Source organism: Perca flavescens, chromosome 12, assembly GCF_004354835.1.
Source record: "Perca flavescens isolate YP-PL-M2 chromosome 12, PFLA_1.0, whole genome shotgun sequence".
NCBI classification, from domain to species: Eukaryota; Metazoa; Chordata; class Actinopteri; order Perciformes; family Percidae; genus Perca; species Perca flavescens.
This window is the reverse complement of record NC_041342.1, coordinates 21,135,665-21,142,467: the sequence shown is the minus strand read 5'-3', so window position 1 is coordinate 21,142,467 and position 6,803 is coordinate 21,135,665. Positions and strand designations below refer to the sequence as shown.

General features: G+C 39.1%; 1 long non-coding RNA gene across 1 annotated transcript; it reads left to right on the top strand.

Moving 5' to 3' along the window:
* Positions 1-523: 523 nt before the first annotated feature.
* LOC114564770 (uncharacterized) lies at positions 524-1,043 on the top strand. Its single transcript, XR_003693831.1, has 2 exons — positions 524-667; positions 835-1,043. It is a non-coding gene; the product is annotated as an uncharacterized LOC114564770 (long non-coding RNA).
* The last annotated feature ends 5,760 nt before the right edge of the window (positions 1,044-6,803 follow it).

The window sequence follows — 6,803 nt, the reverse complement described above, 5'->3', positions numbered from 1 at the left end:
ACAAATCCTAGACAAAAGTGTACAATGAATTAGTCCTTTAACGCTTTGCTGGTGTGTCTGTGCCGCTCACTCTTATCGTTCCTAGTACTGAAAACGGAAATATTTAAAAAATCTTTCCTTCCTAAATCTTTCCTAAAACATCTGGATACTGTGGGATTGACTCAAAATAAACTACAGTGCCCATTTTAATTGTAATGAAGACATGTCAACCAATGCAACAGTATGGCTCATTAATGTGTTTTAATAGTTTCAATTTTAGATAGTATCAGCGGACGGGCTTATCCTGACAATGTGCTGCTGTTGATCCCAATGCTAATGTTAGCTAGCGTTAGCTAGCAGTAACAGTCTTAGAATATGTTACAGATGAAGTTGGAAATGTTTTGGCAAGGAAATTATTGGATATGACTGAATTTCCATTTGTAGTTGCATTATAGCTTTTGGATTTTGCTGAGGACAACTTTTAGAATTTGGTCATGTTAGCTAATGCTAGCTAACGTTAGCTAGCACTAGCCTTAGCCTAAAAATCCATTTTGAACTGATGTTTGGACAAGGATGTGACAGTATTTGTTGCTCTAATTGTGTTGTAATGTGTTTGTAGAGAGGAAAATGCCAGGCGGAGAGGGAAGAAAAGAGATCACCTGCCGGAGGGACTGAAGCAAGTAAAAAGGTAACCTTCAATTTTGAAAAGTGATTTGAATGTAGGGAAAACATGATAGGCTAGCCTACAACACTGGACAAATTGCCTTATATCCGATCATTGAAAAATACTAGGCCTAGTGAATTTGTTTCCAAGTGTGTAATTTTTTTGCATTGTGCTTGTATTTTCTGTTTTAGATGCTATTACAGAGCAGATGGGGACAGCCGCCGTCAACCAGTTTACTTTTGCCCAGGCTGTGCAACAGTTGCTGCGCTATGCATCAGACCGGCAGGATGGACTGGACGACAAACCAGTCAGACGTCAGAGGACCATGAACTGTAACTATGCTAAAGAGGACAAATAATGAAATAAGAGGCTAATAAAATGAATTTGTTTTTACCTTAAACAGTGTGGTATGGTCAGTGTTTTAGGCTAGGCTATAGGCATACAAGCTTTCAAATGTTCCATCACTTTTTAACATCCTGGCTGTAGATAAAGCAGGATATTCATTATATTTAATTTAGGGCATTACATTTTCGTATGCCTAGCAATACTTTTCTATGGCTTAAGAATGATTGAAATTCCATTGAAATCACGTTGATCCTTAGTTCAGTTGAAATTTCAACATTGTTTCAATATTCCTAATAATTGAAATACCATTGAAATTAAATTAAAATGGTGTTGAATCAACATCAGAATTTAAAGTTGTTTCAATGACTTAATGTTGACAACGCAATGTTGATTTAACATAGTTTCAATGACTGTTTGCTTTTGATTGGCTACAATCGTCACGATTGACGTGTTGATAGCCAAAGACCTCTCATTCTAACATGGCTGCGCAGAGACATAACCCCATTGGCCTTCCACACTGGGAGCGCTTGCTTTAAATCGGGAGCTGTCCCGGGATGAAAACTAAACGTGAAAAGGTGGGGATACTTTCATTGTGTAGCCAGCAACCAAGGGGGTAAGCTTCGCTTCAGAACGCGAACCTACGATGGCGCCATTTTGTTGCTACAAAGCAATCACCTCTTGATAGCATTCCACTGACCGCCATTTTTTTTTTACGTCACTTGACTGTGAATAACTTTACATCTGAAGCGTTTAAAGACTCTATTTGTCCGTTGTTTATTTCTAAAGAAACACGACAATGTATAAAAGGCTCCATTACTTTGTACCTCACGTTATGGCTCCGTAGCAGACGTTTTTGTAAAAATAGGCTAACGATTGTGTCATAACCAAGTGACTTACTGTCGCACAGTAGAGGAATTACCGTATAGTACAGGAGAAGCTCGCAGGCAGTTTCGACTTACATGAGATGTTTAGGTTTAATTACTAATGTTAACTAGCATGTTAGTTAGCAATAATTAGCCTGTGCTTATGTTATCTCCTTACATATACCTACACTCTCCGTCTCTATAAGATTGGAAATGATTGAGATTTCTCTTGGCACAGCTACCAGATGACTTACAACTTTCAGACACGTTGCTCACGTCACATTTACGTTGTCTCTGTCAGTTGGAGGCTGCGCAGTAAAGAAAGAGATCACCGGAAAAGTGCTTCTAATAGCCTTCACTGGTCTCCGTCCAGAGCAACGGGGTCTATTGGTCCATTATATATATGTCAATGCCAGCAACCTACAGAGAACAAGCATACCCAGCAACATGGTGCAGGAAGAGAAGCACAGTATTTTTTCAGACAGAACAACTTTGGGAAGAAGTTAGCAGACAGTTAGCATACACTTAGCAATGGACTCCACATGACGATATTCAAAACTTTGATTGGTGGACACGAACAGACTAGAGGAACATAAATAAGCCAGGAATGGACCCAGATTCAGCATTTAGGACCAGCTCACAGGTAGGGAATCGTCATGATTTTCTCATCTCTTTTGTTCATTAGCATGAGCACTTACGTTACCATTATGAATCATGCTTTGTGCTTATAAAATGAAGGAACTGTCGCCGGTGGCAAAATTACAGACCCGCCCTACGAAGCAGCTCGATTGGTTGGGGTTAGGCATTTCACCTTGAGTGGTTAAGGTTAGGATAGCCGATTGGTCAGGGGATAGGACCTGTACAAATGGGGTTACGTTACCTTGCGTTCTCATGGACGCCTGGTCAATAGATGCTATTGAATGTCGGGTCTTGGCGTGGCCATTGCGGGATTCGTAATATTGCTCGCCGGCGACCCGCTGGGTTTAATAAACCACCCCTTCAGCCATACTAGCTAAGCTACTCTTCCAGAATGTCTGTTGTGACAGCCTAGCTATCACTTTCCATTGCTCTTTCTGTTTAGTTGTTTGTTTTGTACCTCTCCCTGCCAGGTTGTGCTCCTTTGACCATGGTTTATAGCTTTATATATAACTCCTGTGGAAACATCTGCTGACCCAAAGTGATTATTGTGTCTTTGACAGGGCACACCAGTTATCTAAAAAAATGAAAGTCACCTATTCTTATAAATTGGTTTCCGACCTGTAAAAACGTTTTAATGGGCCATTATCTTTATTGCTTTGAGTCAGGTGGAGCCAGCAGAAAAAATGCTGATCCATGAATAGATACTGCAGGATGCTTGTTGCAAGTTTCATTGGTGGGAAAACCAAAATAATTTTTCTGGCTAAAACAGGGGTGACAGCTAGTCCAGGGTTTCTGACGTATACTGAGTCTGTCTGACTTCTATAAGTATTAAACAAACCACCTCTTTAGATGAAGCTGCTTTAGAATATTTGCTCTGACATTTGACTGTGATTGAAAAAGAGAAAAAATAAAGAGAGCATGCTGTGATGAATAATACAGCGTCGGCTGTCTAGGTGTCTCTGTCAGATTGTTTTAGAGCAGTTTCCCCTTGTGTTCCCAAATCTTTGTGTGTTTGACTAAACAGATGAGACAAGCCTCTCATTTTCTCTTTTGCATTGTTTTTGTTTTCAGCTGCTGTCTGAGGACTCAGCTGACAGTTAAATCTGAACACTGGGGATCAATGTGCAGGAAGTCCTTTGGATATCAAACCGATCTGCAGTCACTTTAGAGGTAGACAGATGTGGGGTTTTTTGCACATAGATTTGTTTGTTTAAAAGCACCAGAAATCCATATATTATATTTATATGTAGAAATTCACCCTCCCACCCTTTAGACTGCAGCTGAGAAAAGTGTCCCATTAAAGGTGCAGTAGGTAAGCCTTATAAAACTAACTTTCTGTCATATTTGCTGAAACTGTCCCTATGTTCGATTAGAAGAGTAAAAGAAGTTTAGGTGTGAAATAGTGTCATGTTGACACTGTCTCCCGTTCAATTGAAGTGAATGGGAGATAGAGCAAATATTTGCCAGAAGTGTTATGTGACAATATCATGTATGGCCAATACATTAAATCTGTAATAACTGTTTTTTGACCACTTAGTGGCAGCTATAACAAGTTGAGAACACAACATTGACCTAAGCTTATATGTTGAACTTGTTAGCAAACAGTTGCTTATTCAAACATTCAGCACAGTTATGGAGAAACATTATCATTAACTTGGAGTTGTGTTTGTGTCCACCTGAATGTAACTCCAATATCCACTTTTAGCTCAATGTTTGGTCTCTACCAACTCCTGAGGGAAATATCTGGCTCTTTAAATGTTTAAAGGAACACGCCAACTTATTGGGACTTTGTCTTATTCACCGTATCCCCCAGAGTTAGATAAGTCCATACATACCCTTCTCATCTCCGTGTGTGTCGTAACTCTGTCTGACGCCCCCACCGCTAGCCTAATTTAGCCCAGATCCTGGAGGTAACCATCTCCATCTAGCCTACTGCTCCCAATAATTGACAAAATAATGCCAATGTGTTTGTGCGCGAGTGCTGGGTTCTTGTTTTCTTTTTTGTGGGTGGGCTATAGGAACCTGAAGACAGGTGTGTGGAAGGTCCAATAAATGGGTGTAAAGCTCCTTTTTGTTATCACTTATCTGTACTTTTAACACTTTGTTTATGCAAATATCACTAACTTGGAAATAACAATAAAGAGATTGGGGGAAAAAAAACATGTTCCTATTTACATGTTGTGATTTGTATAGTCACAGCGTGTACAAATAGCAAGGTCACATGAGACACATCCATCTTCTAACTGTATACATACTGGGAACTATATTCTCAGAAGGCAAAGCACTGCTACTTGGGCGGAGTGATTAGCGCAACACCTGAAAAGCACCGTTGTTACTCTCTGCTCCTAACCACGGGGCTTCTCGTGTGCTATAAAGCAGTAGAGTTGAGGGCTGGACAGCTAAACAATAAAGTGAAACTAGCTATAAAGCTCTATAAAGCCAAGGGGAGCTGCAGATTTAGGTGAGAATTTTCATTAGGTTAAATGGTAATTTTGGTATTTTTCAGCCTGGACCCCATTTCCCCATGCATTGATGTCTAAGTGACTAATGTGAACAAAAATCTTGAAAATTGGTATTGAGCGAGAACGCCTTAATGGCAGCAGCAAACTGGGCTGCAATGTAAATATTTGGGCATATAAACAATACTTTTACCGTGTATAGAGCAAGCATATTTTATATGTAAATAGGTGAATTAAGTTTTTTTTTTCAAGCAAACCAGAATGGTGATTGTTGGAACAGTTGAATGACAAACCAAGACAGCTTTTTTTTTTTTTTTTTTTTTTTTTTTTTTTAACCTTTTATTTTCATTTTCTTAAAGACAGCAAACATGCACAATGACACCAAGAAAGTAACTATACATGCAAGTGTCTAAATATATTTTCTAAGCAGTACCATTATACATGCTACATTAAGCCAAATACTTGAATTAGAACCTTCCCCCCATATTTCCAAGACAGGTTTTGATGGTTTTATATTTTGTTTCTCTCGACTTTGAATGAAGTATGTTTTACGATGATAAAATTACTGTTTATTTACATGGAGTCTGGTGGGTCTGGCGATAGCAATTTCGGGGCCGTTTCATGTTAAACAAAAAGGTCTATATCTGAAGGGATCCTTTCCATAATGTTGTTCCATAAGACACTTAGAATAATAACCTGAGCATGTCAATGTCAAATCAAGGTTCGCAATTGCCTATTAAAGTAATTTCAGCTTGTTTCACTGCTGCTTAATACTGGACCAATTTCAAAGATTGTCCAGGTTGAAAAATCACCTGCTTTTTTATGCCATAGTTCCAACTAAAGTACCTTCAACTCAAGCACCCATACCCGAGCCCCTAACAAATTTCTTTGGTGCGCCTTTAAATTTTAACTTTCATAATTTAAACTGTGCAATTTGAATTTGTTTGGCCAGACATACTTTAAATTGCTGTACTTTCTAAGGTATTTAGGTAGGTTAATAACAGCTGTAACAGCTTTTTTAATGTTAATAGATCATTTATTAATGCTTTATAGATCAGTAATATCTAAGTAGGGGTTTGGGATTGCCAGGTTGTGAAAATTCACACCACTCATATTGATTTTCACCACTTAGCAACCCAAAAGTTATCATTATTAATGGCTTATTACTGAGCTATAAACATTAATACATATTTTAACCATTTATAGACCATTGGTAACAACTTGTACATCCTTTATAAAGGTTGTCTACCAAGCCGGTTCCATCCTTGGCCCCTGTAGTCTACATGTCCAAGCGTCCTTGGGCAAGACACTGAACCCTGAATTGCTGCCGATGCTGTGCAATCGTTGTGTGAATGTGCATGAATGTTTATCTGATAAGCAGGTGGCACCTTGTATGGCAGTCTTGGTCACCAGTGTATGAATGTGTGTGTGAATGGTTGAGCGCTGTGAGTAGTCGTTAAGACTAAAAAAGCGCTATATAAATGCTGTCCATTTATAGCATACTAAAAAATCAAACCAAAATATCAGGAACACATGGATCCTCTCTGAATAGTGAATGCATCCTTTGTTCACTGCCAAAACTATTTAAAAATGAAGTGACCTACTGTCCAGACAGTTAAATAACAGCATGTGCAATACAATCTGACATAGATAAAGACCTCATTCTCCATGTGTCCTGCTGACAGAATTAACCTTTGGGATGCTCCACGCTGCCTTGTTTAGCGTGCAATCTGTCAAAAATTGGAGCCAAATTGCACATGCCTGCTGCTCTGAGCGAAGGCCTCAAACAGACAATGAGCGACTAAATGGGCATTGGTTTGGAGGTTGTCATGCCAACAATACAAAAAGCCCCAC